This window comes from Neoarius graeffei, chromosome 11 (assembly GCF_027579695.1).
Source record: "Neoarius graeffei isolate fNeoGra1 chromosome 11, fNeoGra1.pri, whole genome shotgun sequence".
Classification (NCBI taxonomy): Eukaryota; Metazoa; Chordata; class Actinopteri; order Siluriformes; family Ariidae; genus Neoarius; species Neoarius graeffei.
The window spans coordinates 12,208,503-12,220,837 of record NC_083579.1 but is presented as its reverse complement, the minus strand read 5'-3'; the positions used below and the strand labels follow the sequence as shown (position 1 = coordinate 12,220,837).

Genomic DNA, 12,335 nt, shown 5'->3' with positions numbered 1-12,335 from the left:
CTCAAAAAGGGCGTAGAAGAACAAAGTAATCCATCAACATGTAGCATTCAATTTATTCCGGACCATTAAAGAATTCTGGAGGATATCAGAATGTTGGCGTACTGGCTTCCATCTACCCCCGTTCATTCCTCTTTCCGTGTCTTTCGTTTTACGCTACTGATTAATAATCAAAACTTTATGTGGCTAATGCTACAGAAGAACGGGTTTATGCGCACGCGTCCTACTTCTTCTATTGTTCTGGTGTCTCCGATGGGACCGTCTTACAGCGCACGTAGAGGTGTGGCATGTGTATTGCATCGTTTTCAGCAAGCGTTGCCATACGTACCTGATATTTTACTGATCCGTTGCCCATGTGGACGCGATATTTAAAAAAAAAAAATCTAGTTGCCGTTGTCGTGTGGATGTAGCCTCAGTTGCATGTTGTTTATTTCGCAAGTAGCTGCTTTTGTGCAAAATCTTCTGACACTGGGAGCCGACTTGACATTTATTTTGTCACTCCGTTACTGAAATGTTTATTGAATAGAATATCTTTGGTTTTAGTTGAATTCTACACAAAATTACCTTTCATTTGATGTGCAGTACGTGTCTTTTCTTTCCACCGTACTCCTCTCGGAGGTCTGAGGCAATCGGAGCCACTTACCTGACACGCACTCCTCTGTCGCCGCACTACACACGCGTAGTGACAAGTGAGCGAGCAAGCGTTAAGGGCCTCTGTTGAACCTATTGTAAAGTAAAGCGCATCAACGATCTGGGATCAGTAGGAATGGGAATCGAAAACCGGTTCCCAGTGTTTCAATTCCATGGAATCGTTTGCCAGATTTGCTAACGATTCCCTTATCGATTCCAGCGGGCACGACTAACGTCATGTATATTACGCAAGTTATGCAACGTGCGTAGCGACATGCAGTAAGCAGTAAACATGGCAACCAAGCGGTTTAAACGCTCAAAAGTTTGGCTGCATTTTTCAAGGAAAGATGACAACCGGGCGACCTGCAGCCATTGCAAAGTAGATATTACATCGCCGGGAGGGAACACGAGTAATACGTAAAAACATTTGCGCACACAGCATGCGATACTTTTAAATGAATGTCACGTTTTCGACATGCTTCGGACTGGTGAATCCGTGTTACTCCTAAACTAAACAAAGTTGATGCTAATCGACCTGTTTGTTCTCCTCTTTTTTCAAATGAGAATCGATAAAGAACCGAATCGTTAAGCAGAATCGAAAATGGAATCAGAATCGTAAAAATCTTATCAATTCCCACCCCTAGGGATCAGAGAATTACTTTGGTGTTTGTATTTGGCGTGGTTTTTTTTACTTTTCTTTGAAGTAAACTTTTTTTTTTTTTTTGACTGGGCGGCCAAAAATTAAGGTTCGGCGGCGCATTTACCTACGAGTCGGCGGTAATAGCTCTTCTGGCCGTTATGACTCGGCGGGCCGGGTGTCGTGGTTAGCGCTGTCGCCTCACAGCAAGAAGGTCCGGGTTCGAGCCCCGGGGCCGGCGAGGGCCTTTCTGTGTGGAGCTTGCATGTTCTCCCCCTGGGTTTCCTCCGGGTGCTCCGGTTTCCCCCACAGTCCAAAGACATGCAGGTTAGGTTAACTGGTGACTCTAAATTGACCGTAGGTGTGAATGTGAGTGTGAATGTGTCTATGTGTCAGCCCTGTGATGACCTGCCGACTTGTCCAGGGTGTACCCCGCCTTTCGCCCGTAGTCAGCTGGGATAGGCTCCAGCTTGCCTGCGACCCTGTAGAAGGATAAAGCGGCTAGAGATAATGAGATGAGATGAGGTTGCTGGTTCATCCAACACAGTGTCCCTTTATAAGAAAGTGAGAAACAAGATGGACGGAAAATAATGTACAGTTTGGAGCACTGGTACAAAATAAAACCACGTGTTCAGCTTAAAAAAATAAAGCCACAGCTTCCAATAGTAGGCTTGCTGTTTACTGTCTTCTCATCTCTCTTCATCTAAAGCCCTATTCGCACGGGATAAGTATTACCTGTGGACCTCGGGTAATTCGGAATAATTACAGAGAATGTCTGAGTTCTTAGTCTCGTGCGAATGCGCCATGTCCGTAATTTGCCAAGTAATAATTCCGCCGCGAATTACCTACTGTGTTTCGGCAAAACACAGACGTCCAGTGGTAATCCAAGTCCCGTGTGAATGCGCATGTCTGTGTTTGTAATTATTAAACGCGCGTCTCTTGCACTTTTCTGGAGTGAATAATGGAGGGTACGGGCGAAATTTTGATAAACAGCATTTCAGGGGCAAGTGGTAGCAGGCCTATCCCGTATTTGAACCAGATAAGCGTTTTGAACTCCTGTCTACTAGTGTTGTGACGTTCGCGAACGAACCGATTCTTTTGAACGGCTCCTAGGCATGAACGATGAGAACCGAGTCTCGAGCTGGGGGAGCCGTTCTTTCTGTCGTTCCTTTTCTGTACCGTGTTTCAGATGAAAAAGCTTTTGTCCAAGGACAAGAAGTAGGCTAAACAGCATTTGCCTTTTATTTATTCAAGTTTTATCTGTTTGCCTAATAGTTCAAATTGTTTTGTATATACTTTATAATGTAGTTGTGTGATATTAATGATAATATCATGGGAAAACTACTTTGCACGGACGTTCATTTAATTTATTCTATCGTCATTTTGTTTGTTCTATTTTTGTGTATTTTATTTATTTATCTGTTTGTCTAGTTGTATCTATTTTTTTAATAATAATATTTTTTGCATTAATAGTTTGTTTTTTCCTATTAAAATAATCTTGTGTTCTTGTTATAACTTTATTTATCTGACTGTTTAGTCGTATCTATTTTTGTTACAATTTCAATATTTTTAATATAGAAAGTTTGGTTTTTTCTACACTAAGTAACTTTAAAAACGCACATTGATAAAACTTGCTGAATTCGTGCTGAGTTTATCTCAAGAAGAAAAGAAATACATCACAATGGAAAAATAACTTCGTTCCGCCCGAATAAGTTCCAAATCTGTGCTCAAATCAGAATTTAAGGGAGTTGTACTCAATAACGTACAATATGACTCGGGTAGTCAATGACGTGGACAGGCTTTAATTTTCAAACAAATTTTGCATACACTGTACACACACAATCTTGCCTATAAATACCCGGGGGAAATGATGGGAAAATTGTCATTATTGAAGATGCCACGCCTAAGCCAAAATCAACGTGAACAGGCCATCGGGATGTTGCGTGCCGGAAGTACACAGACAGAGGTCGCCCGGCACTTCGGCGTTCATCATTCGACCATTTCCCATTTGAGTCAGCGTTACAGACAGACAGGGAGCACCAGGGATCGTCCACGCCCTGGTCAGCCTCGAGTCACGACGCCAGTTCAGGATCAGCACATCAGGCTAGCTCACCTCCGTGACAGATTCCTGACACCCTCAGTCACTGCTGCTGAGACCCCTGGACGACACAGACCCAGAATCTCCAGCGTGACGGTCCGAACATGGACCAACTGTCACTTTGAATTTTTTTATTGTGAATTAATTCTTGAGTTTGACAATAAATATCCTTTATCGATGTTTCAAGATGTGTGTGCATTACATACAATATCATAAATTTCAAATATATGCATGGATCTAAAGTGATATCATGTTGAATTCCATTGTGCGTTTTTAAAGTTACTTAGTATATTAAAATGTTCTTGTGTGATAACTAGTTTTTGTGTTATATTCATTGTAGTTGTACAACCCCGATTCCAAAAAAGTTGGGACAAAGTACAAATTGTAAATAAAAACGGAATGCAATAATTTACAAATCTCAAAAACTGATATTGTATTCACAATAGAACATAGACAACATATCAAATGTCGAAAATGAGACATTTTGAAATTTCATGCCAAATATTGGCTCATTTGAAATTTCATGACAGCAACACCTCAAAAAAGTTGGGACAGGGGCAATAAGAGGCTGGAAAAGTTAAAGGTACAAAAAAGGAACAGCTGGAGGACCAAATTGCAACTCATTAGGTCAATTGGCAATAGGTCATTAACATGACTGGCTATAAAAAGAGCATCTTGGAGTGGCAGTGGCTCTCAGAAGTAAAGATGGGAAGAGGATCACCAATCCCCCTAATTCTGCGCTGACAAATAGTGGAGCAATATCAGAGAGGAGTTCGACAGTGTAAAATTGCAAAGAGTTTGAACATATCATCATCTACAGTGCATAAAATCATCAAAAGATTCAGAGAATCTGGAAGAATCTCTGTGCGTAAGGGTCAAGGCCGGAAAACCATACCGGGTGCCCGTGATCTTCGGGCCCTTAGACGGCACTGCATCACATACAGGCATGCTTCTGTATTGGAAATCACAAAATGGGCTCAGGAATATTTCCAGAGAACATTATCTGTGAACACAATTCACCGTGCCATCCGCCGTCGCCAGCTAAAACTCTATAGTTCAAAGAAGCAGCCGTATCTAAACACGATCCAGAAGCGCAGACGTCTTCTCTGGGCCAAGGCTCATTTAAAATGGACTGTGGCAAAGTGGAAAACTGTTCTGTGGTCAGACGAATCAAAATGTGAAGTTCTTTATGGAAATCAGGGACGCCGTGTCATCCGGACTAAAGAGGAGAAGGACGACCCAAGTTGTTATCGGCGCTCAGTTCAGAAGCCTGCATCTCTGATGGTATGGGGTTGCATTAGTGCGTGTGGCATGGGCAGCTTACACATCTGGAAAGACACCATCAATGCTGAAAGGTATATCCAGGTTCTAGAGCAACATATGCTCCCATCCAGACGATGTCTCTTTCAGGGAAGACCTTGCATTTTCCAACATGACAATGCCAAACCACATACTGCATCAATTACAGCATCATGGCTGCGTAGAAGAAGGGTCCGGGTACTGAACTGGCCAGCCTGCAGTCCAGATCTTTCACCCATAGAAAACATTTGGCGCATCATAAAACGGAAGAGACGACAAAAAAGACCTAAGACAGTTGAGCAACTAGAATCCTACATTAGACAAGAATGGGTTAACATTCCTATCCCTAAACTTGAGCAACTTGTCTCCTCAGTCCCCAGACGTTTACAGACTGTTGTAAAGAGAAAAGGGGATGTCTCACAGTGGTAAACATGGCCTTGTCCCAACTTTTTTGAGATGTGTTGTTGTCATGAAATTTAAAATCACCTAATTTTTCTCTTTAAATGATACATTTTCTCAGTTTAAACATTTGATATGTCATCTATGTTCTATTCTGAATAAAATATGGAATTTTGAAACTTCCACATCATTGCATTCCGTTTTTATTTACAATTTGTACTTTGTCCCAACTTTTTTGGAATCGGGGTTGTATCTATTTTGTATCTCAGACTTAAATATTTTTGTAAAACAAGTGTTTTTCTATAAAATATTCTTGCGTTCTTGATAACTGTTCTTGAGTGGGTTCTTTTTTTTTTTTTTAACAGAAAAGCCGTTCTGCATGGACATTCATTGAAGCCCTCATTGTTTTTTAATGGTTGTTTAGGGGTTACAATAATGCAAGTCTAGGTTGCTTTATATAAAAGGTATGTCCAGAAATATTGATGTCACTGTCTAAGCAGAGGGATCTGGCTTCTTTAGACACTGTCTTCTTAAAACTGAATAAATATTTAAAAAGAGCCAAATGAGCCAGTCTTTTGAACGGCTCTTTTCAAAGAACGGATCACAAAGATGCGGATCCCATCAAAGAGCCATAAATCCCATCTCTACAAGACGAAACAGGATGCTGTGAACTTACGACACATCCGGTCACAATGTCTGTAAATTCAGTGAATTACAGACTTTTGCTTATCCCGTCCGAATGCGCCACAGAATGACACAGAGGTGCGGGGGTAATTGCGAATTACCAGAGGTCCATAGGTAATACTTATCCCGTGCGAATCGTACTTTAGTGACAAAAACACAGCGATATCTTCGAGTGTGTAACACAACCTGCTGCTCCTTTGTGCGTCTGCTTGTAATGAGCCTGTAATGACCTCATACAAAATGCAGCACACAGATCGGCTCTCACTCGCTGACTCGCTCTCTATACCAGAGTTCTGTACGGACACAGAGGTCTTCAAGAGACACACTCACTCCGTTCACACTGCAAGGCTTAAGGCTCGATTCCGATTTTTTTGTGAAATCCGATTTTTTTGTGAGGTCGTTCACATTAACAAATATATGCGACTTGTATGTGATCCTCAGTATGAACGAAAAGCGACCTAAAAGTGTTCCGCGTGCGCATTGCAGGATACGACGACGTCACACGCAGTGAGCATGGCCAGTGTTTATGGAAGTAAAACCGCCCGGTTGCGGTATGACCCATCCAATCTAGCTTGAATAGCTGCATCCCCCCAAATGGAAATCAGCTCCCTAACCTCTGCGTCCTTCCATTGAGAAGATTCAGAACCTTCACAGCCCGAAGCGTCCCTCGCATTGATGTCATGCGCCATGTTGTTGTAACTTTTTTTTTTGAGAGACCCGCCGCCTACTTCAGCGCAGAATAGTGACGTTTGTGGCTTGTTGATGACGTGCAAGTCGGATGAATGCGACCTGGCGGTTCAGACTGAAGTCGCATATGAAAAGATCGGATAGGAATCGGAATTAGGACCACATATCCAAACGGCCTGGGTCGGATTTGAAAAAATCGGATCTGTGTCGTTCATATTGTCAATAAAAGATCGGATACAGGTCACATATGGGCGAAAAGATCGGATTTGAGTCACTTCAGCCTGCAGTGTGAACGTAGTGACTGGGTCTCAATCAGGTTCTCAGAATTCTCTCTTTAACTGAGAAATATGACCAGAACGTCAAGGATGTAGTCGCTCATCTGACCCGCCACCCAAAACATCAAACAGGACTGAAATAGGACACTGTGAAAGAGGACCAACCTCCGCGACTAATGCTGTGTTCACACTTATACCGGTACGAAAGTGGTGTAACTGTATCGATACAAAGTATACCGGTACAGTTTAGTGCATCTGTCCACACTAGCGAGAAATGTTTGCGGTTTTCTTTCACGGTAGTTGAAATGCGCGTGCGCGAAATGTTTCCGTGGTTACCGAGTAACTTCCTTCCGAGAATATGGCGGATGAAACAACGTGTGTGTGCTTTTTGTTGTCAATGTACAGTCTGTATTTCTGGTGGTCATTTATTCAGTCGAATCGTATAAAACGCGCGAGGCAGTTGAGAAAGAAACAAACGAATCTCCGTTCTTCACTATTTTATTCAGCGAAGACGTCGATTGAGGTGTGTGACTTTGCGCATGCGCATTATATTTGTATCGATACAGAACCGCTTCATCTGTCCACACTACGCGAAGCGCTACAGTACCGATACTGTACCGGTACAAAACCCATACATTTGTGGGTTTCGTACCGATAGAGTTATACCGCTACAGTACCGGTAGAGTTGCTAGTGTGGACAGGTGTTGTGGCATGAAAGTAGTTTCGTATCGGTACAAAATCCCTAGTGTGGACAGGGTATAACTGTTTACAACAGGAAAATCAACAAAGGACTAAATTTTGTTCCCTGATTGGAAGATCTACCCAAAAGATCGATCGGAACTGAATTCGCGTGATAAACGAGAGACAATTCTAGTCAGAAGAAAATTTCTCAAGTTGAATAAATTACTAATTTGTTCGCAAAAAGTTTAGCAATACAATGACCAAGTTTTGTGCAGACGGACGAGTTCTTTCAAATAAAACAATCAGACCTGAAACCCATTGAGAACCGAGGGAGGGAGGAGATACAATTTAACTGAAAAGAAACAAAGTCGTAAACAAATTGTTTACAACAGGAAAAAAAAAAAATCAACAAACAAACGACCAAGTTTTGTTCCTCAAGGGAAGATCGGCCCAAAACAAAAACATCGATCAGAACTGAAATCGGATGAGAAATCAGACAGGAGATACAATTCTAATGAGAGGCCTGGAAAACTCGTTCATTTGGTCTAATTAGTAACTCGTTAGCAAAGAATTTGACAAAACAAACAAGTTTTGTGCGGAGTTACGAGTTCTTTCAAACAAAACAATCGGAATGGAAATCCGTGGAGAACTGACGGAGGAGATACGATTTAACTGAATTGTGGACGACGGACGCCACGGCATGGCAAGAGATCATCGGCCTGATGGACAGATGAGCTAATTAATGGACATTCACAAACGCATCACTATTCCTAGAACTTCCAGCTTTCTGGTTTGGTTCCTCATCTCATCTCATTATCTGTAGCCGCTTTATCCTGTTCTACAGGGTCGCAGGCAAGCTGGAGCCTATCCCAGCTGACTACGGGCGAAAGGCGGGGTACACCCTGGACAAGTCGCCAGGTCATCACAGGGCTGACACATAGACACAGACAACCATTCACACTCATATTCACACCTACGCTCAATTTAGAGTCACCAGTTAACCTAACCTGCATGTCTTTGGACTGTGGGGAAACCGGAGCACCCGGAGGAAACCCACGCGGACACGGGGAGAACATGCAAACTCCACACAGAAAGGCCCTCGCCGGCCCCGGGGCTCGAACCCAGGACCTTCTTGCTGTGAGGCGACAGCGCTAACCACTACACCACCGTGCCGCCCGGTTTGGTTCCTCCTTTGGGAAAACATTAGGAGGTGGAGTCTAAAGGGATGGAGCGATACCAAACTGTGTTAAATGCATGTCGCTGGTTCGATCGCAAATTCGGGTTACTATCTGTACGTAGCTTCACATCTTCTCCCAGTGTGTCTCCTCCCACGTTCCTAAAACATGACAGTGAATGTGTTTGTCCTGCGATGGACTGGTGTCTGCTCTGGATCCACCACCTGATCAAGAGAAAGCGGTTACTACCCATGTTGACGATATTACTTGCGTTACATTTGGATACAGTGGTGATGTTCATGTCCATAGATCAGCCTCCAATATCTGGAGCAAAAGAATCTGGGTTTGATGGATGGTGTGAACATGACGGTTCATCCAAACTCACAAATCCAAATAATTTGGAGATACTTATGAGCAGTTTATACTTACAGCTGTCCCTCTCAAAGAGGAAAATTAATGACGAAAGCTTCCAGTTCCAACTCAAATGTACCGATCAAGACTTTGTGTGCGTGACACATGTTTGCCAAGTCGTCGTCGTCGTCTTTCGGCCGTTCCTTTTAGGGGTCTCCTCAGCGGATAATGTCCCTCCATCTCCACCTGTCCTCTGCATCCTCTTCCATCACACCAACCGTCCTCATGTCCTCCTTCGCCACATCCATAAACCTCATCTTTGCTCTTCCTCTTTTCCTTCGACCTGCCAACTCCATGTCCGGCATTCTTTTCCCAATAGAATATACCCTGGATGTCTGCTCTGGACGTGTCCAACAATCTCAATCTCGCCTCCCTGACGTCACCTCCAAGCCGTCCTACATGTCCTGTCCTTCTCGTTTCTCATCCTGTCCAACTTTGTTGCCCTTACTATCGTCTTGTACAGTACACTTTCGCTCTTGCTGGAATCTTCGGTCCCAAATCACTCCTGATTCTCCCCTCCATCCATTCCAACCTGCTTGAACTCTCCTTCACTTCTCATCTGCATTCGCCATTACGTTCTACACGTGACCCCAAATACTTTCTCGTCATGTGTTTCAATACACATTATGCGTTTGCATAGTAAAGCCTTTAAAGGGTCCAGCTCTCCCTTCCCACAATTAAATTTGTTGTTTTTGATTACAAACGACTCACTGAGGATTCAAGTATCGGTCAAAAGAACTTAAAATAACTAATTTGAGAAAATATCTTCCATTTGACGTTACAATTCACGTTCTGTGGCCGAAGATGTTGCCATATTGCTGTGGATTGTTTTGTTTTTTTCTAACGTATGAGTGGAATATTGACGGCATCGAAAATGGTGGTTAGTGCAGAGGCTTCTGGGAAGGATGAGATGGCCCCTTTAAAAGTAGTACAAAAGCATATTTAGGATTTGCACATCTTTCTTCACACATACGGTATATGGGGCCGTCTCAGAAACTGGTCTCTCATTTGGGACATTATGGTCAAAAAATAAAATTTCTAATTTCACTTTTTTTTTTTTTGCATTTCCCTAACACTCAATGTTTCTTTTGTCATGTTTAATAAGAATAAAGATAGCATCTTGCTTTATCTGGCCTCCACTGTGGAACTTTTTTTTGATTACAATTCAAATGCTTTTGTAAAATTGATTTCCATACAAAATAACTCCAGCATGAAGAATTAAAGCCCCTCCTTCACAGAGGAGTGAAAATATTGAATAAATTTCCTCTTTTTGATTGCTTGGGTTAAAAATGCCAAGTTATGATGACTGAATTGATTATTCACTTAAATATGAATAATATGATACGTTTTGGGGATTTGATATGGTGAAATAGGACACAATGGGAAAATCAAGAACACACCGGAAAGATGAGAATAACGGCGGTGGGAAAAGAACAGCAACTGTACCGGCTGAAGGTCGCGCGGGTCTCTGCTGCGGCGCGCAAGCAACGGGACATCACTACCGCACCGGACAGCACGCGAGGTGGGGGCGGGGCAAAATGTCTGGCCATAGATTCTATCCAAAAGTTTGATCTAAATTGACCACGGTTGCAAAATATTGGCCAAAAATACACAAACACTACAAAATATGAAAGCAAGATGAAAAAGAAACATTCTATTGCCTTATACTGCAAGACTAAAACAAAATAAAACTGTCAAAACTCACCTTTTCAGTGATAACGTCCGAACAGATCACCCGCGTAACAGAAAGACCGCAAATGGAAGCGCGATCGACTTCTAACTGTTGGAGTGGAAAATTCCATTCTACACATGCAAATTGTTAATGCGTGTCCTTCCCCGCACACAAATAACACACTACGGTAAAAAAATACACCACAACTCATTTTATAGCTCAGAAATTCATACAAGACCAGCTACCATCGTAACATATTCTGTAAGAAACATATTCTATACCTAACTCTCAGCTTTCGTTTTAAAAAACAAAATCGCAGATTTATAACTAAATTTTTATACGGCGTCGTGATTTTAAGTTACTACTTTTGGTGAGGTCGTGACCTTGACCCTGAGGCTTTCCGTTTAGATCAAAACACACGATCGTATTGGTTTCGGGTCTGCGGAAAACGGAGTTACGACGGTGATCAAATATTTTGCACGATGTTTTATTACGGTTATGATTATTCTGTGAGCGCACCAATCCTTAAGTGTATAAAGTTACAACTTAAAATACAATTAGTGATAACTGTAGACTTTTCAGTGGACTACAACCTTAAGGGAATGCGATGTAGTCGACCATTTATCATGTTCCAGATCAAGCCGCCATTTTTCCACAAATTTGCAGAATTTTTGCCAAATTCTGAAGCGTATTCATATCAAAGATTTAGTTTTATCTGTATTTCTTTCATCATTTTATTTCAAATTAAAACCAACACCACCATTCAAAACCGTATCGTTTATTGACTGAGTATATTTAGTGGGGGACCCCCACAGTACCCAGTTTCTGAGACAGACCCATCTCATCTCATCTCATTATCTGTAGCCGCTTTATCCTGTTCTACAGGGTCGCAGGCAAGCTGGAGCCTATCCCAGCTGACTACGGGCGAAAGGCGGGGTACACCCTGGACAAGTCGCCAGGTCATCACAGGGCTGACACATAGACACAGACAACCATTCACACTCACATTCACACCTACGGTCAATTTAGAGTCACCAGTTAACCTAACCTGCATGTCTTTGGACTGTGGGGGAAACCGGAGCACCTGGAGGAAACCCACGCGGACACGGGGAGAACATGCAAACTCCGCACAGAAAGGCCCTCGCCGGCCACGGGGCTCGAACCCGGACCTTCTTGCTGTGAGGCGACAGCGCTAACCACTACGCTGTCCATATATGGATGGGCCATATATATATATATATATATATATATATATATATATATATATATAAAGATCAGCATGGCTCCATGTACCTGACAGGATGTTAGTTCATTATTGCCTTTTATTATTTTTGTTGTTAATTTATTTACTAGTATTATTCCTTCAGGTTCTTTTTAAAACAGGTTTTTTTTTTCAAACAGTGAATTAAAACCAATCAACTTTCAACTCCCGTCATTCACACAGCATTAGTTTTACTTCTGCAACTAGTCAACAAACTTTAGTAAAACGAAATATCGCGATACTTTACAATAACATGTATTGTGGAAGCAATATCGCGAGATTGACGGTATATTGACCTGGTGCATTGGTTTGTACTCTAATTACCGGGTTTGAGTAAGTGTTAAATTTGTAATATTAACGAAAAAGTAGTTTGTTTGTTTTTTAAACATTGAAGTATTTCCGAAATTAAAAATAAAAAACACACGAAGC

The 12,335-nt window shown here is 42.2% G+C and overlaps 1 protein-coding gene across 2 annotated transcripts in view; it reads right to left on the bottom strand.

Annotated features, from left to right (window-relative positions):
- The window catches only part of wdpcp (WD repeat containing planar cell polarity effector), a 259,832-nt gene that overhangs the window by 247,124 nt on the left and 373 nt on the right, over positions 1-12,335 (bottom strand). The window lies entirely within an intron of this gene.